At 41.5% G+C, this 21,984-nt stretch overlaps 1 long non-coding RNA gene across 2 annotated transcripts; it reads right to left on the minus strand.

Moving 5' to 3' along the window:
* Nucleotides 1-325: 325 nt before the first annotated feature.
* On the minus strand, nt 326-18,063 carry LOC139359994 (uncharacterized). 2 transcript variants are annotated; one of them, XR_011616827.1, is made up of 3 exons: nt 17,909-18,063; nt 14,449-16,739; nt 326-4,826 (listed from the first exon to the last, which is right to left on the minus strand). It is a non-coding gene; the product is annotated as an uncharacterized lncRNA (long non-coding RNA). The 2 variants fall into 2 exon arrangements; XR_011616826.1 differs by having other exon boundaries at nt 14,449-16,756; nt 17,909-17,947.
* Nucleotides 18,064-21,984: the final 3,921 nt, after the last annotated feature.

Here is a 21,984-nt window from a genome sequence, read left to right on the forward strand (position 1 = left end):
GTTCTAAGAGCCCTCACCCCAGCTCCCCACCCCCAGGACTTAGCCATTTTAACCATGCCTTTGATGGTCTTAGGGCAGGATGGGAAGGGAAGGATGAGGATGGGAAGAGGGCAGCGTTCTGGGAAGGGAGGGACATCAGTGGAAGGAGATGGGGAGGAGTAGGTGACAATGTTCAGGATGTTTCCCTTTAAGAAGCCCATATATTTTCTCACAGTGTAATATAGATGCAGCGCCAGCCCTAGGTGTAATTTAAAATTTTCTAGTAGCCATGTTTTAAAAAAGAAAAGAAACAGAGAAATTAATTTTAATAATCTATTTTTGTTAATCCAATATATCAAAAAACATTTTAATGCATAATCAATATTAAAATCTAATGCGATGTTTTCCATTCCTTTTGTTGTACAAGTCTTAGAAATCTGGTGTGCACAGAGCTTCTTTATTGGGACTAATCACATTCCAAGTGGTTAATAACCACATAGGGACCACCATATTGCACAATCTAGGTGGAGACAAAATGAACCTGTCAGGCTGGGGCTGGGTGGCTGGAATTTTCCTCTAAATACTAAGAAGGACTGGGGGATAGGAAGGGGGAGGAAGGTTTTTTAAAAAAAGGACTTTGAAGTGATTAGAATCCTTTTCCTGTTGAAATTTCATACTTAAAAAAACATTTTTCAGGAAGAGGAGCAATTTGTCTGAATAAATCTGTGTGTGTATCTTATGATTTGGAATTTAATCAGTGCTTTATTGTGGTCAACTGTATAAATGACCACCATATATTGTGGTCAACCATATTTTATAGATATATAGATGACCATATATTATGGTCAACTATACAGATGGGCAGCCCTTTCCAGACTTCCAGCATCTCTTTCTAAATACAGTTCTGTCCAACTTGATAGATACTTCCACGCACACAGCGTCTTATCCCCCCTCTTCATTTTGGGGGTGGTACATGACTAACAAGAAAATGGACTGAACATTCAATCAATAACAATACTTACAAAAATATTCTCAAGTTGCATAAATAAAGCTGCTTTTAAGTGAACTATATTTTCAGCTTCTGCCAGCAGCAACTTTCACAAATGTTCTTTGGGGAAATACCCGCAATAAATATTCAATTTGAAAAGAGTTTTATGAACTCAAGACAGTACATGAATTCACAGAAGATTGACCTTATTTAAAATCTGTTTTCAGCTACCAATTCTGTGTTCAAAGTAATGAGCTCTCCTCCTAATCGAACCTGAGATTCACCTTTCAATTATGCACCAAATTGCAGAACCAAAGGACAGGCAGATAGATGTGAAATGAGCAGTCATGTAGGTAAGACATGCTTTGTTCCATCATTTGTGGGCACAATAACTCATGCTCTTTGCAAATCTTCCTGGCAGTGTCTGAGAATATACCAATCTCAAAGCATCTCAAGACTGTGCCTAGGGAGAGAGAGAAGAAAAAAAGGAGGGAGAGCTGGAGGGAGGGAGAGAGAGAAAGAAACAGAGAAGAGAGAGAGAGAGAGAGAAAAAGAGAGAGAGAAGGGAGAAACAAAGAGAAGAGAGAGAAAGAAAGAGAAGAGGGAGAAAGAGAAGAGGGAGAAAGAAAGAGAAGAGGGAGAAAAAAAGAGAAGAGGGAGAAAGAAAGAGAAGAGGGAGAAAGAAAGAGAGAAGAGAGAGTTCTTCTCTTACAGCAACTCCCTTTCCTTTTTTTGCATTACATGAGAAAATGGTCTCTCATGTGGCCGAATGAAGAAAAGGCCTGTGTTTATTTTCTTCATCTTTGACTCTGAGGGAAGCTGAGCTGAGTGGTGGTAAATAACTATATAACTGAAATCGCCTTGCTTTGTGTTATCTTAGGAGTGGCTTGTTTTGTAGAGGCTTCAGATTTATGGAGACAGATTACACTCCACTGTGTAAATCACTTTGTAAAAGTAAAATCGTCATTCCTTCAGGCCTCTAGGGTACAATTTGATGCACTAAAACAATAATTTACTATTAAGTGGGCCCCTTGGGGTGACTTTTTCTTAGGAAATTGTCTTCTCGTTGGGAGACTGATTCATTACGCTACATGAAGGAAGCCTCCCTCTTTCTTGTCTGCTCGTGTCTCACTGTGCTTATACGTCCAAAAGCAGAAAGTTCAGGCTCCAGTTGAGAAAGTGGAAGGTCAGTTCTTGTGTGTCTGACACAGGGACGGTATCATCGATTCTCAGGAATGACGAGGTGACACCACGTGGGGGACATGCACGTCTTAGCATGGGATCCAGCAGGACTGGCACCCTTCAACCATCCCGGCTTCACTGGTGTTTGAGGAAAGGCCTTCACGCCTTTCCTTACACTGCCAGGACATGGCACTCAGGTCTGTCATGACGCTGTGAATATGAAACATAGTTTCCCTAAGACATTTAACTTGCATTTGTGTTTGATTTAGGGCATGGGGGTACTGTATTTTAAACATTCTCCTATTTTTGATTTGCAGAAACAATAATAACCTATCAGTTGCTCAATCCTCAACTGCTAAAATGAAATATAATTTGGAGAGATAATAGTTAAATATTTCTAAAACTGTGCCCTGAAATTAAGAAGACCCATTTAAGAATTAGTAGCTTCAGGTTATTGAAAATGTAATTACTTTCAGCCTTTGTAATTTTGTTCCTCTTTTGTGGATGAAGACGAGAGTTCCGCAAACAATACCATTCAGTGGAATTTAATATTCAAGAGAGGATTTGGGTGGTTCAAGATGAAATTAAATCACATGCTTGAGGAGGCTGCATTATGCGCGGCCTCCAAACTACATTCTTGGATTTTCTAGTTTCTGGTTTCCTTCTAAGCATGGTGCTCCTCCTCCCCTCCATTGGCAACCAGTGGTTTCACTGCCACTCTGATGACCAGCTCCCTAATAGCTCCGTAATCCTTCTTCCACACCTACGCTTTTCTATTTCATTATTAAGTGAACAGGATTTAGACAACTTTTCTCCTATGCCTCTTTTTCTCTTCTCACGGCTCTACTGGTTTACTTTGGAATTTAATTTCTTCTTTGCTAGCAGTTTCTCATTATGTGATTCAAAGAAAAAGGGGCAATAAAAGAGGACCCCTCAGTATCGCACACGCCTATTCTGCGTGAGAGCAGCGCTCATGTTCTTGTTTAATAGGCCTGGGAAATGCTTCCTAAAGCAACAGTGGGGTGGAGAGTTGGTAGGAACTGTTAATTGTCTTGTGTTGCTTTAAAAACTTGGGCTTAATTGCAGTGGAGACATTTCATAGGAGAAAAAGCTCCAGTATAGGATGGCAAAACCGTGTGTAAATCAACTCTGAGTTGTAAATTTGCCAAAATATTCTTTTGCCTAGTAATACCTGGATACCCTGTCCCACCCCAACCCCTTTGTTCTTCGAAAATGAGAACATGCTGGATAGACGATTTATAGACTGCTTTCTAACAACTTAATGCATATTATGATTTTTTCTGTATAATTAAATGCTTTATAATACTTTTTATGATTACATATTATTTCATCTTATGACAGTTCATCATTTATTTAACCATGGCAGTGTTTCCAGTTTTTTTCCTATTTTTTTCAACAAAACCATGATGTATGTACTTATGTCTATCTCTGTTCCCATGCTTCCTGGCCTTCTAATTTCTTTGTCCATATTGTGGGTTGAAGCCCTTCACTGGTCAGGGGTGTTGATGAATGAACCGACGGCATGGTTTATCTCACCAACAAACAACTTAGGCTTAGGAGTGATCCTAGGAATCCCCAAGCATCAAAGTCACTTATTTTACAGATGCAGTCAAGGCCTAGAGAAGCCAAGAAATTTAAGAAAATTCTCCTAGTGAATGAGTTCAAAGCATAAACTGAAACCCAGGATTCCTGGATCTCCATTCCATGTTCTTTCCATCATACTAGGTCACTTCCCAAAATGCCTGAAAAATAAAACTTTCAGAGCCATGCAAAAGCAAAACAGCCATCTATCTGTCATCTATCTATCTATGTGTCTAGACAAACACATATATACATATAACTCTAACTTAGAGCAAAATGTAATTTATAATTACATTGTTAGTTACTTAAAAAAAAAAACCTCACTACAATATTATACAGATTTCCCTACAATAAGATAGCATGAAATAATCCTAGGCTTATTATTCATGTCCCTGAAAAGCTTCCAGATGAGATAGAGACAGGAAAGCACCTGTCAGTCCCCAAAACCCCACGTCTCCAAGTGCTGAGTGCACGCACACAGCCGTCCAGTGTTAAGTGCTATGGAGACACCTGAAGCCCAGGCATCAAAGCACTCACCTGCCTTTCCTCCCACCTCCCATTAATTCTTGGAAGACACTGAAACAAAAGTTGTCCAAGACCAGTAAAGCGATCAAAGGGCCAAATCTCGATGGCTTTTCCCAAGTGTCGACCAGTGTCTTGACCATCAGTGCCCCAGGCTCACGGGCTGTAACAACCACAGAAATATGCTTTGAAACCTAACGTCACAACCTCGTAAAATTGAAAAGCTGCCAGTGTTGAGGAGGTACAGATATTTAAAAGGTGCCAGCCACCCTCAGAAGGTCTTCATAATCAAGATACCTCAGTGTCTAAAGAGCAAGCTCCTCATGCCTGTAGTTCTTCGTGGGAATCTGTAGCCTCTTCCACTTAGTCATGAAACAGCCACAGTTCTGTGCTGGAGGATTTTCCAGATAATCCCAGAGGTGGGCTCACATTTCCATTTGGCTCAGCGCAAGTGGTATAACCAGCACCAACAGGACTCCAGCAGGATGAACACGCCTGATGACATCACTTTGTTGGTGTCAGCAGAGACTTGAGCTCAAATTGAGTGGTGTTGCTGCATCAGGAAAATAAACCAGTACTTACCGACTCAGAGAAGACAGATCTGTGAAAGTCTGAATCGCTTTTAGATCTTTGCAAACAGTTATTGCAAGCCTGGTATTTTTCAGATACCTAATAATATAGTAGTATTTTACATAATTGCCTTCCCTAACATTCGTAGAAAACTATAAATAGTCCTCTTAATGTGCACAGAAGTACTTATATTCCAGATGTTCCCATGGTGAAGGGACTTGAGCTATAATTTCCACCTATTTCAGAAGCACTGAGACACCAAAACTTGACAAGCTCATTCTTTCCCCTCCTACATATTCCCAGCCCCCATCCTCCAAGCCAGTGCTCAAGATAAGGCCGTCTCCCTTCCCGATGGGGCACAAGTGTATCTGCAGTGGTTCCTGGCCTTTCTACTCCCTCTGAAACAAACTTCAGGAACAATCCGTCTTGGAAAAATGCTCTAGCCTTTGCTCCAGGAGAGGTGTATTTTGTGTGTCATATGTTGCTTGTTTCTGTTTTTTTAATTTTTTAATTTTTATTTTTGGAGATGAGTCTTGCTCTGCCACCCAGGCTGGAGTGCAGTGGTACAATCTTGGCTCACTGCAACCTCTGCTCCCTGGGTTCAAGCGATTCACCTGCTTCAGCCTCCCGAGTAGCTGGGATTACAGGTGCATACCACCATGCCCAGCTAATTTTTGTGTTTTAGTAGAGATGGGGGTTTCATCATGTTGACCAGGCTGGTTTCGAACTCCTGACCTCAAGTAATCCACCTGCCTCAGCCTCCCAAAGTGCTGGGATTACAGGCGTGAGCCACCATGCCCGGATCCTTGTTTCTGTTTTTAAAGGCTACTGGAGGTGGAGTGAGTGAAGGCTTCCTGCTGTTACTTGATTGAGGTTTCCTTTTCTTGACTACTGTGTTTTCACGTCTGCTTATAAAACCACTGATGTGTGAATCTAGCAAAAAGTTTTTCTCCACAATGTGAATTAGAATCTTGACTAATAATTATTTTGAATTTTTTTAGGCTGGATTAAAATTTGCACTACTATTCCAGAAAATTCACTGTCTACTAGAATCAGAATCATATTTTAGGGTGGGTGCAGCACCTCACACCAGTAATCCCAGCACTTTAAGACGTTGAAGTGGGAGGATTGCTTGAGCCTAGGAGTTCAAGACCAGCCTGGGCAATATGACAAGACTTCATCTCTACAAAAAATAAAAATAAAAAAATTAGCCAGGGTAGCGGCACATGCCTGTGGTCCCGGCTATTCAGGAAGCTGAGGTGGGAGGATCACTTGAGCCCAGGAAGTCGAGGCTGCAGTGAGCTATGATTGCACCACTGCACTCCCGTCTGGGCAACAGAGCAAGACCCTGTCTCAAAAAGAAAAACAGAATATTTTAATCATGTTGGTCCTAACTTGCATTCTAAGTTTCATATTTAAAGGCACCATGCTCCTGACTCTTCCCAACACCGAACATGCGGTTGGAGAGGGTGCAGGTCTGGGGTGGGCGTGGAGGACAGGGTCTGGAAGCCTCTGGTCCTCATGCATAAACTCTATAGAATAGAAAGGAATGTTGCTTTGCTAACCTTCTGGGTGGTGGTAGGAACTCTTTCAGGTACATCAGTATCAGGCAAGATTCCCAGGGAAGCTGGGGATCTGGGAGTATATTTTTGTTAATCCAACTCTTTGTACCTCTCCTCAAAAGTCTCTGGGCCTCCACAGGGGAGGGCACTCCAGAGTTGGGTTAGTGCAAACAGATTTCCAGATCTGCAACTTCCTTGAGAATTTTGTCTGATACTGACCTGCTGAGAATGGACCAGGTCTCCTTTGCCAACCTCCCATTCACAACTGCTCTTCTCCCTCCTCACAAAAGAAAAGTGCCCCTCTGGTGGGGCCCCAGAACATAAAGACTAGAGTGTCAAGCCAAGGGCAATTTGACATATCGGTGTTTAATCGAAACACCATAAACTCGCAGTCACACATATTTCTGTTAAAGGAAAACACAGCTTCAGAGATGGAGGTTTTTAATCCAAGTTAGATGCTCAGACTATTTTAAAAGATTTCTCCTCTTTTATCTCCTAACTATTGACAGAGAACTTGCCACCAGAGAGAAAGCAAGCAAGGAGAGAAACTCACATGCAGTGGTGGCAAGTCTGTATGCTTTATCCCACAGCACTCTTTGAAGTGAGATACTGTCTCAGAGACACATCTTAACACATTCACTTGAATTGAGGAATGAGGGTGGATTGTTTCTAACAGAAAGTCTCAGTAATTTCGCTGATTGGTTAGACAATGAGGATTGACTTTATCAATTTGTTCATACGATAACAGATATTTTCCGTAAATTAAATGAACTAAATTAGCAGCTCCAATGTCTCAAATAAAATAGACGTAAAGCCCTTGATAAGGTAAAAGCATTTTATCAAAAATAGACTGTTGGCAAAGGCATACTGAAATTAACAGTATTTAGATTTTCCTAACCCTTTCTGGTAATAGTGAGTGAAATAAAATGCCTAAATGTGAGAATAAATAGATATAATTAATCATCATTTTTGGTTATATTTTCCCAAAGTTGGAAAACTAAATGCCTCCAATGATTGAATAATGAATCTTTTGAATCTTTTGTAAATCAGATGGTTTCCTTTTTGGGGGGAGGGTTTTGGCTTTTATTATAATTAAAGGAGAAGCTAATTGAGTTCTCAACTGAAAGATTACTAAAAATAATTTTTGATGATCGATTTTTTTTTTTTTTTTGAGACGGCGTCTCACTCTGTCGCCCAGGCTGGAGTGCAGTGGCGCAATCTTGGCTCACTGCAAGCTCTGCCTCCCAGGTTCATGCCATTCTCCTGCCTCAGCCTCCCAAGTAGCTGGGACTACAGGCGCCCACCACCACACCCGGCTAATTTTTTGTATTTTTAGTAGAGACGGGGTTTCACCATGTTAGCCAGGATGGTCTCGATCTCCTGACCTCGTGATCCGCCCACCTCAGCCTCCCAAAGTGCTGGGATTATAGGTGTGAGCCACCGCGCCCGGCCGATGATGGATTATTAGGTGATTTTTGGACTATGCCTTGGAAGGAGTTCAAAGAGTTGGATGTCACTGCTGTAACAAAGTGCCTTCCATTTATTTATGGGAACGAAATGTTTTTAGAGCTTACATGTATAAAAATGAAAACTAGGAATAGAATTGAAGCTGAACCTTGTCTTACTCCAGCAATAAGTAATATTCACCTATTGATGAATCCATCTCTAGAGAGACATTTTCAACAGCAGTTTCCTTTTATATGTAATAATTATATGTCAACATTTGAAATATATTTATGTTGTTTTGATCAATTGTAAACTAATAGTAATTACAGCAATACATCAGTCCAGATAAAAATTAATGCCTAGTACCCTATGGCTACTGAAAGTTTAAAAAGCTTAAAATTCCAATTTATGGGCATATTTCTGTGGCAAAGAATCAGGACTGAGTGATTGATTAATGCCTTGAAGCATAAAGATATTACAATGGGATCAAATTTCGTGGGAGAAGTACAATGGAAATGTGGGTTCAAGAAGAGAAAGAAATGATAAAAAGTTCTGAAAGTTAAGCAACAGAGGTCCTTATCCTTTTTAAGTCAATGATGGTGGTTTTCAACTCTCATGGTAGATTCTGTTATTTATATGTAAAAGAGTTCTCCAACAGTTTTTTAAATCCAATTTTTACAACATACTGTAAAGTATGTCTTTTGTGACTATATTAATATATGATGAAAAAATTAAAAGTCAGTCAAAACATGTGTGCAAGGGATATCTAGCTTTGTTTCAGTTATTATATGAGCTACAGGAGAAGAGTCTGAAGTCCATTCTTCAGGAAACTTGGGTTTCTTGATATAAGACAGAATGGTTTTTCCTCCTCCTTCCCCTGTGCTTCTGTGAACAGGTAACCGGCCTCCAATGCCTGGTGTGGCTAAATGTTCCCTTTCTTGTCACCTGAGTGTTTTTAAGCTTCAGCAACATATGAACACGTTTAAATTTATTTTTTATTTTTGGATATAGGGTCTCGCTCTGTTGCCCAGGCGGGAGTGCTGTGGTGCGATCATGGCTCATGGTAGCTTTGAACTCCTCGGCTCAAACAATCCTCCTGCCTCAGCCTCCTGAGTAGGACTACAGATGCATACCACCACACCTGGCTAATTTTTAAAACTTTTTCAGAGATGGAGCCTTACTATATTGCCCAGGCTGCTCTTAAACTCCTGGGCTCAAGCAATTCTCCCACCTTGGCCTCCAAGAGTCTAGAACTCCAGATGTGAGCCACCACGCCTGGCCAGGACCCTCTTTCAGGGGAAAATATATTGTGGACCCCTATTATCGCCTTAAACTTTTTTCTATAGTAATGCTACTTACAAATACAAAACTCCATATTTAATCCTTTATACTCATAGCTCTTATGCATTGATTTATAACAACAAATTTACAAGTCGAAAACAAATCACAAGCTGGGCACGGTGACTCACGCCTGTAATCCCAACACTTTGGGGGGCTGAGATGAGCCGATCACCTGAGGTCAGGAGTTCAAGACCAGCCTGGCCAACATAGTGAAACCCTCTCTGTACTAAAAATACAAAAATTAGCAGGGCATGGTGGCGGGCACCTATAATCCCAGCTACTCAGGAGGCTAAGGCAGGAGAATCTCTTGAACCTGGGAGGCGGAGGTTGCAGTGAGCCGAGATCACACCAACTGCACTCCAGCCTGGGCAATAGAGCGAGACTTTGTCTCAAGAAACAAACTAACAAAACAAATCACAAAGCCAACAAAATTAAATGTTATCTCACGGGACTGTTGATCTTCTTTGCTGAAGCTAAATTGCTGCTGTCTATGAAATAGCACTCATTGCTGTGGCACCAGTTTTGTTGTTTTGTTTAATTTTGACATCCCTATATTCTTGGGGGGCATCTAATGGCTCAATGATTTCCTTGCCTCTTCTCTGTCCAACTAGTATGAAATCTTTGTGTTCAATTGGCACAAGGTGGTATCACAGTTTCATCTGGCAAGATCTCTCCTTTTCAGACCCCACTATTCTGGCAGTAGCCCAGGACAATTATGTGTTCCTTGGTGACAAAAAGATTGTAAATACAAATGCAGGCACCTCACTCCTGGGCAGGGATTTAGTTTTAGAGTTTTCATCAAATGACGCTGAATTCACTTCTATTAAGATCTTTAAAAAAATTAGCATCAAAAAGTATGTATTATACGGAACTTGTGGCCCCCATCACATCCTCAGACACTTGGAGTCCTATAGATGCCAATGTGGGACACACACTGCAATCTCAGCTATTACCCATAACCTGAATGGGTGCAGTGCTTACCAGTCTAGACAAGTCTGAGAAGACATGGAGGAAAGAGAGGTCATGAAATGGAATTTTCCATCTAATCCATTCTAAGCAGCCCAGAGGCGAAGCATCTCTGAATTGCCCACGGTGCCTGGCAGAGTGCCTGGCATTTGTGGTAAGTACTTTATAGTTTGTTTGTTAAAGTGATTTGTTTGTTTGTTTTTAAGATGGAATCTCACTCTTGTTGCCAGGCTGGAGTGCAATGGCACAGTTTGGCTCACTGTAGCCTCCACATCCCAGGTTCAAGTAACTCTCTTGCTTCAGCCTCGCAAGTGGCTGGGATTACAGGCATCCACCACCACACCGGGTTAATTTTTTTTTTTTTTTTCTTGAGACGGAGTTTTGCTTTTGTTGCCTAGGCTGGAGTACAATGGTGCAATCTCGGCTCACCGCAACCTCCGCCTTCTGGGTTCAAGCGATTCTCCTGCCTCAGCCTCCCAAGTAGCTGGGATTACAGGCATGCACCACTACGCCTGGCTAATTTCGTATTTTTAGTAGAAACAGGGTTTCTCCAGGTTGGTCAGGCTGGTCTTGAACCCCCAACCTCAGGCAATCTGCCTGCCTCAGCCTCCCAAAGTGCTGGGATTACAGGCATGAGCCACCACGCCCGGCCAATTTTTGTACTTTTAGTAGAGATGGGGGTTTCACCAGGTTGGCCAGGCTGGTCTCGAACTCCTGACCTCAGGTGATCCTCCTGCCTTGGCCTCCCAAAGTGCTGGGAGTACAAGCTGTTCAAGTGATTTGAATAGAAGATCCAAGTTATTAAGTCACCCAGGCTGGGTCTCTGATGATTGGCTTTGTTTCTAAATATCCCAAAAATAATTTACCTGGGTTTATTATTATATTATGTATAATCCTAAGCTCCTCCTATATATTTATATATAACAACATATTATATATTCATATATATTTCATATATATTATATAGTATATTTAATATAGATACATTAAAATTATATTAAATATATTATATTAATTACAGTGAAGTAAAAATATATACTATACATCAGTTATAAATAATACGTGTTATATAATATATAAAATTATAACTCATAGATCATATGACATATATTATAGAGGCTGGGATGGGGTGAGGCTCTGGTAGACTCATCTCAAAGCCTCTCTGGTTTGGCAAGTACACTTCCATTGTGTGTCTCCATGGAGCATATCTGAAGGGAGCCATTGGAGGTTGGGGCCACTATTGCTAAGCCCTGGTGGGAACCTAAATCACTGGATGTGTTGTTTGTTATTCTAAGTGCTGTCTGAGTCTGCCATGGAGAAAGGCGTTCTCAGCATTGACTCCCCAGCCTTTCTCCAACCTTACCCCAAGCTTTTGAGTAATACAGATTTTCCTTTTCTGCAGACGATTTTCTCTTAAAAACATACGATGCCATCTAATCCCAACTGAGAGGCTAAATGGAACCCACACTTTTAAAAATAAAGTCACGTCTTTCCTATAATTTTTTAGCACTTAGTATATTTTGAGACTGTAACATTCTGGCACTCTTCGTTTTCTTCCAGAGACATTATCACCTTCTGGGTTGAGATGGAGTCTCACTCTTGTTGCCAGGCTGGAGTGTAATGGTGCGATCGGCTCACTGCAGCTCCACATCCCGGGTTCAAGTAATTCTCTTGCGTCAGCCTCCCAAGTGGCTGGGATTACAGGTGTCCACCACCACGCCGGGCTAATTTTTGCTTTTTTTTTTTTTTTTGAGACGGAGTTTTGCATTATCAAATTCTAAGTCACATCGCTAAGTCAGCAACAAGCTTTCTTCTGTGCCTGATAGTCTAATAACTCAACACACAGGCTTTAAAACTACATTACCTTGGTTTTAATCTCACTCTTGCAACTTACTTGTTCTCTGACTTGGGAAGGTCACTTAACACTTCTGAGCCTTAGTTTGCTCATTTTAAAAATGGTTGTTGGAAGGACTGGGTGAACTAATACTGATCAGGTTTTTAATCACAACGCCTGGCATCACAAAGAGCTCAATAAATAACAGCTGTTTTTCTGTCATTGCCTCCTAAAATATATCAATTCACATACAACTTTGGGAATTAAGTTCCTCGAATGAGATTTCCAAAGACTTTATTAGATGTAATTCATTTTCTATAACTTAATTTCTTCCCAGGTCCTTCCAGAATGCAGCATAGTACCATCAACACACACCTGTATACAGTATCCTGAAACCAGAAGGGCAGTTCCACAGCACTGCTGCTCACTCATAAAGCAGTCACATTGTTGGTATCTGCTCTGCACTCAAGAAAGAAGGGATCAACACTTCACTAGATATAAGACAGAAGACTGTTGGACTCAGGAGCTAGCTTGTTATAATTTGCTCATTTGAGTCTTAGGACTTTCTGATATGCAAAACCTTGAATTCTTTAATACTTGACTCGTTCTTTTCTCATTTTTAAATTACACAATTTCACTTTTAAATTAGAGAACTTACAAAAAATTCTGAATTGAAATCTCTGAACCCAAAGCAGACAAATAGGGTTGAGCTGTCTTACACGAAGGCACGCCAACCTCAGTAGTGTGGATCCCAGTCTCAACACTGCTGCAGCCTGGCTGTGTGATCTTGGGTAACCCACTGCCCCTCTCTGGGCCTCAGTCTCATCTTCTACCAAATGAGAGGATGGACTCCATGAGCGCCATGATTCTAAGCTCCCACTATTCTAAAAGAAATAGGCAAAATTGACTAATTCCAAGGATAAAGTAATTAAAATATTTATAGAGCTCTATAGTTTACAAAGTACTGTCTCAAATGATTCCTATGACAATGCTTGGCCGGGCGCGGTGGCTCAAGCCTGTAATCCCAGCACCTTGGGAGGCCGAGACGGGTGGATCACGAGGTCAGGAGATCGAGACCATCCTGGCTAACACGGTGAAACCCCGTCTCTACTAAAAAAAAATACAAAAAACTAGCCAGGCCAGGTGGCGGGCGCCTGTAGTTCCAGCTACTTGGGAGGCTGAGGCAGGAGAATGGCGTGAACCCGGGAGGCGGAGCTTGCAGTGAGCCGAGATCGCGCCACCGTACTCCAGCCTGGGCGACAGAGTGAGACTCCGTCTCAAAAAAAAAAAAAAAGAAAAAAAGAAAACCCATGCTATGAGATGTTATCATTAGTTCCATTATGGATAAGACTTTTGCCATATTGATAAAGTGACAACCAAGAATATATAGTTCCTGAGCTAAGAAGAAATCCAGGATCTTTCTGTCTGGGATACTGGATTTCTAAATTTTCCCTAAATTTATGGTCATTTGATTAGAGGGGAAATTTCTTATACTTCAAATACAGAAAATTCTCTTTATTCTCATGGCTGCTTGCCTGTTCACATGGATTCCACAGGTGGCATCATTCATTCATTCATTGACTAATTGCATCAGCATTTCCTGGCTATGTCAGTAGAGCACTGTTCAAAGTGCTATGTGGAGATTCAAGAGGAAGGACACATAAGCACAAGTTGTTCCCAGAAGGGGGAAATGGCAAGAGAAATAGATATACTATCCAGGTCTCTTTATGCACTGATGTAGTCCCAGCACTTCCAACAGTGTCTGGTGCACTGTAGAAGAGTGAATGAATGAATGAAACCACAAGTGGGTTGAAGTATGGGGTCACACAATTGTGACCAACCCTCCCATTCACCACATAGGAGTCAGAACTTCTGTCTTTCCACTCCCGTTTCTGTAGCATGTACCACACTGGGATTGTTTTCCTTTAGTTTGCAATTTTTCATCAAAGTCATACATGCATGGAGTTAAAAATCAAATAGTGCCCAAAGGCTGGAAATAAATCACAGTGATTCTTTCCCTTTCCTTGCCCCCTCCCACACTCCAGTTCTCATACCTCGAGGCAACCACTTTGAACCCTTTCACCTGCAGCTCTGGAAATTACCTGCACAGCACAGCACTATGTAATACGCTTCAATGCTAAAGTTCTTGATCTAGCCATTTCAGATGGCATCTATCATCTGTAATGATGGATCACTATTTTAAATTAAATCATATTCTTATGACTATCTATGACTTACTTTGTTTCAAATACCCTGTCAGCTGTGCCATCTACCTGCTCTTTTCTCACCCTGGCGGTGAACAGCCTCAGATATCTAGGGAGCCCCCCATTTATTCCAGAACCCCCTCTCTCTAAACCCTCATCCTCCTGCTCCAGGTTGGCCCGCTGCTCCTCCATCCTCCTCCCCGTGTTCCTGGTTCACCACCAGTCTTGCCTGCTCCCAGGGCTTCATCTTACCAGGTTTGCTCCTTGATCATCCACTTCTGATGACAGAAGGAAAGGAAGAGAGAGATCTGAGTCTAGCGTGCCTGAAAATCTATTTTGCCCTCACATGTGAGTGAGCTTAGCACAGAACCAAATTCTAGATTCCCCTGTTTTGTCCAGATTTAGAAGACATTGCTCCCTCATCTTCTAGAGTCTGTGTCAAGAAGTCTGATGCCATGCTCCGCTTTTTTCCCTCCTTGGAAAGCTTTTGGGGACATTTATTTATCTCCATTGTTCACAGCAATGTGCCTTGATGTGGGTCTTTTCCCTCTGCTGTGTTGATACTCAGTCAGCTCTTTCAGTCTAGAGATTTATGTCTCAGTGTTAGAAAGTGCCCAGTAATCATTTTTTTCTGACCATTTTCTCTGTTCTTTCATTCTGAAACCCCTATGAATCAGACTTTCAGAAATCTCCCATGTCTCTAATTTTTTCTTTCATATTTTCTATCTTTTTATCATTTATACTAATTTACTCAGCTTTGTCTACCAATACCTACAGTGAATGTTTAAAAATCTGGTGTTGTATTTGTTTTAAATTTTAAGGGTACATTCTTCATCTCTGATTGTTACAATTTTTTAGCATTTCATCCTTGTTTTAGAACCGCAGTGCTTTCCTGCTTCTAAGGATAGCATTTGGGTTTTTATTTTTCAAATGTTCTCTCTTCCCGGCATGAGTTCCATTTTGCAGTTGTTTACTTGGGGCCTCCTTGTGTTGAGGGTTCTCTTGGTGTGTTTGGAAAACCTCAGTTGTCTGGCATTGAAGACCATCAAAGACTAAACGGAAGCTCTGTGTGCAAGGTGGAATCTGTTAATGGTTCCTTGAGGGTCCCCTAAATGATGTTTTCTCTAGAGCTATCCAGGGATTCCAACAAGGAGAAATCCTCCCATCTCCTGAAAGTGGAGAGTAGAGAAGGTGTGGGTTACTTGTGACCTGCCCTCAGGCTAAGAGACCATTCCATTGGCAAACATTGAGTATTCTCTCCCTCTTTTCAGCCTCATCCCCATCTCCATTTTTTGAATGCCTTTAAGCTAAGCTCCTCCAATTCAGTTCCTTCAGAAAATAGACTCAAGCCTCCTGCCAGGAAGCAGTGGCTGGCAGCTGGCACCCTGTCTGAGACAGCAGAAGAGGGTTAAAGATTCTCTGACTCCCCATGCAAGCCTCTGCTTTCAACTGGGTATCCCAGCCCCTCTGACATTCCTGGTACCCCCATACTCTGACCTCCTGGGGTTTGCCAGGACCTTCTTACTATAGAAACCATTCTCTAAGTGTATTTTGGGTTGTGTCTTTCTCAGTTCTGCTAAGTCAATGACAACTGTCCATCTAATTTTTGTCCTGAAAAATTTCATTAAACTCTCTTCTCTACTGATGTCTTCTTCTATATTCTTTGTCCTTAGGGATTTATTCCTTTTTACTTCCTTACTATTATTTTATCAGAAGTGCCAGAAGGGAGAGGCGATGCATATGTATTTCACATAACATCTTTGGGCTTTTGATTTGCTGATGTAAACACTTGTTCTTATTTATGAATGACATCCCCTCCTTTCTCTTTGGGAAAGTCCCTTCCTGGTTGCTCTCTGGTTTCTATTTTGGGAGGCATGATTTCCCCTCTGCTATTGGCTTTGTTGGTTTTTTCTTTTGTTCTGCTGTTGGATTTTCCCACCTGTTATATGGTAAGTTTTGTTTGCACACTCTGCTTGCATGGGCCTTTCCTTGCCCTTCTCCATTTACCCTTCTGTATCTGGAAGTTTCTGAGTGCTGCCATGCAGCCTTCTAGGAGGACAGGTCAGATCTGGGATTCATGCCCACAATAGCTCAGCGCAGTCTTCTCTGGGGTGCATCAGGGCTCCAGCAGACACATGCTCATGTCTAGAGCCTCCTTCCACTCCAGCAAACTGCTTGTTTCTTACTGCAACCTTGCAGTGGGGGAGGGGAGCCTTTCTAGCCTTTTTCACAGGCAGAGAATGCTCACAGGTTGGGGTTTCCAGCAGGCAGGGCACCTGGCATTGACTCTCACTGTCCAAGGAGGCGGTCCAGCCCCCTTCCTCCATAGGGTTGGCTTCTCACACCATTGCTGGCTTCCAGGCTGCTCACCCACAGCTTCAGCCCCTGCTCACCACAGGGGTCTCCACTCCTAGTCCACAGAGATGTGCATCTAGTTTTTGTTGTGTTTTTACTGTGACTGTTATGGGCTGAATTGATGCGTTGGATGTCCCTTAAAATGATATGTTGAAGTCATAACTCCCAGGACAACTTCAGAATGTCACCTATTTGGAAAGAGAGTCTACAGAGGTAATCAAGTTAAAATGAGGTCAGTGGGTGATGAGGTCATGGGTATGGACCCTAGGATTTGACTGGTGTCCTTGCCGAAAGGGGAATTGTGGAAACAGAGATGCCCAGAGAGAAGACAATGTGAGGAGACACAGGGGCACACCACCGGGGTGGTGCATCCACAAATCAAGGAGTGCTGAAGATTCCAGCAAACCACCAGACACCAGGGGAGAGCTCGGAACAGGCCTTCCTCACTGCCCCCAGAAGGAACCAACCCTGCCGACACCTTGATCTTGGATTTCCAGCCTTGAGAACTGTGAGACAATACATTTGTATTGTTTAAGCTGCCCTATTTGTGGTCTCTTGTCCTGACATCCCCAGGAAGCTAAGTTAGTGACTGTATATTTTAATCCTTCAAATACATACTCTATCATTTCCATGTATAAATATGTTAAATATATATTTGGCATTAGAAGCGGGAGGTTTCACAAATGTATTCCTCTACCACCCTGACCAGAAATCTATCATATTACCTGGTTTCCTTATCTGCTCACCATGAGGCACTCTGAGTCCAGAGGTTTTAATTCCCCTCTGTAACCACAATGCCTGGTCTCTTGAAAGTGCTCAAGAAATGCTTTGTGAGTCGGTTAATAGGTTGAGAAGGTGAGGGACCAATCAATTTGATGTATGGTTATTCAGGGAACACTTCTCAAAAGAGGTAAAAATAGGCTGGGCACAGTGGCTCATGCCTGTAATCCCAGCACTTTGGAAGGCTGAGGCAGGCAGATCACTTGAGGTCAGGAGTTCAAGACCAGCCTGGCCAACATAGTAAAACCCCGTCTCTACTAAAAATATAAAAATTAGCCAGGTGTGGTGGGGCACGCCTATAGTCCCAGCTACTTGGGAGGCTGAGGCACGAGAATCACTTGAACCACGAGAATCACTTGAACCCGGTAGGTGGAGGTTGCAGTGAGCCGAGATCACCCCACTGCCCTCCAGCCTGGGTGGCAGAGTGAGACTCCATAAAAAAACAAAACAAAACAAAACAAAACAAAACAACAACAACAAAAAGAGGTAAAAATACTGAACAATTGACTTTCACATGTTCCTAATTTTGTTGTCTAATTGAATGCACTAGAGAACAATCTCGTACCCCCAGGCCTACCATATACATGAGGGTATCCCATCTGTCCCAGAATGGATCTTCTAAGAATGAGGTTTACATCATAATCCAGACCCTTGGGATGACATCACACTTTCTGGTTCTTTCCTGAACTCTCATTTATTCATCGAAGAATTAACGAAATCTTTGAACAGGTAGCTCTTGAGCCAATAGTCACAGATATCTGTTGAGTGCAAACTAAGTGTTAGGAATTGTTCTGGCCATGTGATGTAACTGTGAGCAAGACAGACAGCTTCTGTCCTCTCATGAACCCTGGAAAGAGTCACAGATGATTATGTCCAACAGCTTTCAGTGACTAGATTGTTTCACACAAAATCCACACCTCTGGGGAAGAACAGGTTTACTCCCTAGGCATGATTGAGTAGAGCAATTTGTTGAAAGTACGATTTTTTTCACTTGTGCTCCAAGACCCCTGGCACTTATAAGAGCAGAGCCATCTCTGCATGGCCGTGTTGGGCAGCCGTGTGGAGCTGTGGAGTTTGAGAGACCTGGGTTTGAATGAACAGGCTGACCCAATTCCTGGGGCCTCGGCCCTCTTATTGAACCTGTCTCGATCTCACGGCTCACCTGTGAAAGGGTGGGAGCAATCCTACCTCACAGAGAGCCAGGAGAGTCTGATGAGGGAATGTGCTCGCATGGCTGTTTCTTAACCAGATATCGAAAAAGTCCCCAATATTCAATATGAGATTAGATTTCCTTGGAAAAGCTTATAGAGAGGTGCTAGGTTTTTGAAAACACAGGTTGAAGAAATGACTTGTCTATTTCTCTGTTTTGATGGCGGTTTCCCACCTACCCTGGGATATAGATATTATTGGTGATACTGTCCAACCCTTCATAACTGTGTCTCTGCTGGGATTCCATGACCAGAAAGGAGAGTACCAGAAAACTGTGCTCTCAATAGCTGAGTGCTCTGTGGTCCCAGCCCCGGGTCTCGCACTCAGATTTCACAGTGCATTTGATTCATGGTGCACACCAGCAAGAACGCTGGCACTTTGGACTTGGTAAATGGCTTACTTGGTTTTGGGTTGAATTTCGTGTTGAGGCACAGCTAATTAGAACCCATCTGAAGATGGCATAAATAACTGGGTACTTCCACAGGCCTCTTGCCTTTAATGTTCCAATGACAGTCTTAACCTCCATCAAATATCTCCTCTTGCTCATCCATCCCCAGCCCAGGCTGGAGGGGGACATGGCAAACAGCATCAGCAGCAGCAGCAGCAGCAGCAGCAGCAGCAGCAGCAAGAAAAGAGACACTCAGGTGACTGCCATGCCAGTGACTATGTCATGTTTCATTTAAAAATTCTCCTTACCCATTTTCTGGGATAGCCAGAGCAACCTATTTTATTTTTCTGCTTGGTTCCAGATATGTGGGAACAGATGGCTAATATTTGCCAGCTTGTACATATGTGTACATAAATACCTTTTCTCCTCTAGCCTTGGGCTTCAATATTAAAGATGACAACCCTTATTATTGTTAGGGATTGTGAGTAAGAGAAAATTCTCATTTTGTGCACTCAAGCAAAATGACTTAATCAATTTCTCCTTGACTTACACAAAGGGAGTCTGAAGTTAAAGTTCATGCTTTAGAAGGCTTTATTGTGGAGACTTTTTCTCCCACACTGCACATCAAACTGACTTTTTATTCAACTGCTAATGATGGCGGGATAATTAAGATAAGCCTCAGAAACACTGCGTGGAGACAAATAGAAATTCCACTTATATAGTTAAAAAGAAAATTGTCACAGTGTTTTCATCAATGAATGCATTATGCAATTGTATATCATTGTAAGTCAAGTATTGGTACCTATTGTGTCTATATGACAGTTTTCAATTCACCCATTTCCCATAATAGAGAGTAAATCAGCTCATCTAAACAGAACAAAACAAAAGAAAGAAGGGGACTTAATGGTAGGTGTCCTTTTTTAGCAATGATGTCCTTCTAATTACAGCTTGTAGTAAAATTAGAGGGTCCTGGGGTTGTTTTATATTATTTTTTGTTCTGCTTCTTAAAGGTTATTTAAGGTTTTGACTCTGATGAATCTTAGCTTTACTAGATCTGGGTGGCATGGGAAGAAATTTGGGAAGTTGGGAGTGAATGTTGCAAAAATGCAACACAAAATACAGGGTGGAACCTGTCTAAAAAGACAGTGATACCGATGTAAAGGATAATGGCGCCTAAAGGCCTTGCGACTCAAATATGGACCAGCAATATCTACATCACCAGGGATGGGGGTGGGGTGGCCCTTGTTAGAAATGCAGATTCTCAGGTCCCACTCCAGATTCACTGAGTCAGAATCTGCATTTTAATGAAATCCCCATTGAATTGTGAGAAGCACTGCCTTCAGACACATTTGAGATCAGAGCTAATTCAAACATTTTATAAAGGAGAAAATAGACTTACTCAAGGTCACTGACAACACAACCAATTACTGTTGTTCCATAATCTCCACTATCTGTTCAACCTCCACAGCATCTGTAGTTATAATCCTTATTTAAATTCCTATTAGTATTTATTTGTGTTTGTTTTCTTTTCTTCTTAACTAATATTGCTAGATGTTTATTTTGGAGTTTTGGCCCCTGGAAAAAAACTTTTGGCTTCGTTGAACCTCACTATATATATTTCCTATTTCATTAATGCCTACTTTAACCTTTATTATATTTCTTCCCTTTTTAGGCTTATTCTGCTGGGTTTTTTTTGGGGGGGGGTGGTTGGGAATTCTTCAGTTGCCTCTTAGGCTTATTACATTTTAGATTTTCTTCTTTCCTAATACAAACATCTAGAACTATAAATTGTTCTCTGAGTATCATGTTAGCGGCACCTGACAAATTTTGATGTGTAACTTTCAGTTACAGTTTAGCTCCAATATTTTCTAATTTCCATCGTGATTTTGTTTTTAATACATAAACAGATTTAAAGTGTTTTATGTAAGTTTCCAAATGCACAAGGTTTTTAAGTTATTGAATTGTGATTAAAGAGTACAGTCTATGGAATATTTACCAAAATTGGTTTGTTAAGATTTCCCACAGAGATGGCGAATTTGGTAGCTTCTTTTGTAGAGCTGTCAATTTTTGATTTATGTGTGTTTGAGAGTCTGCTATTAGTTCCATTCAAATTGAGAACTGTTACATATTTCTGGAAAATTGTACCTTTTATCATTCATTATGTCACAACCTTTAGTGCTAGTAACGCTTTTTGCCTTAAAGTTTACTTAGTCTGATGTTAATATTGATGTCACTACTTAATTTCTCTTTTGGTTAGCATTACCTTGGCATATGATTTTTTTCATTCTTGACTTTTAATATTCCTGTACTCTTATGCTTAAGACATATGTCTCTTAAACAGCATACACCTGGACTTAAAAAAAAATCCAGCCACACGATTTTTCCTTTTTACCAGGAGGTTTAGTTCTTTTAGATTTATAGTGATCACTGGATTTTTATCCACATCTTATTATGTACTATTTGTTCTACTATTTTGTAGTTTTTTCATTCTTTCCTTCTTTAAAATGTTTCTTTTTTTTTCTTTTGGTTATTTCATTCCTCCCACCTCCACTTACTTGGAAATTATGATGCAATATGTCCTTTAGTATAGTGGTTACTCTAGTACGAACAAGCATGCCAACAAAATTTAAAGTTAATTAATAACTTTATGCTCCTGTTGAGGACTTTAGAAAGCTTTAACTACAGTCATGCTCCTCCCCACTTATATTTTATTCTTGCCCATTATTTAATCCTTACCTTTCCCTACAAATTAGATATTATTAGGCCAGGCGTGGTGGTTCACGCCTGTAATCCCAGCACTTTGAGAGGCCGAGGCAGGTGGATCACAAGGTCAGGAGATCGAGACCATCCTGGCTAACACGGTGAAACCCTGTCTCTACTAAAAATACAAAAAAATTAGCCAGGCGTAGTGGGCACCTGTAGTCCCAGCTGCTAGGGAGGCTGAGGCAGGAGAATGGCATGAACACAGGAGGCGGAGCTTGCAGTGAGCCTGGGTGACAGGGACTCCATCTCAAAACAACAACAACAACAACAACAAAAAGTAGATATTATTATCG

Source organism: Macaca nemestrina, chromosome 19 (assembly GCF_043159975.1).
Source record: "Macaca nemestrina isolate mMacNem1 chromosome 19, mMacNem.hap1, whole genome shotgun sequence".
Taxonomy (NCBI): domain Eukaryota; kingdom Metazoa; phylum Chordata; class Mammalia; order Primates; family Cercopithecidae; genus Macaca; species Macaca nemestrina.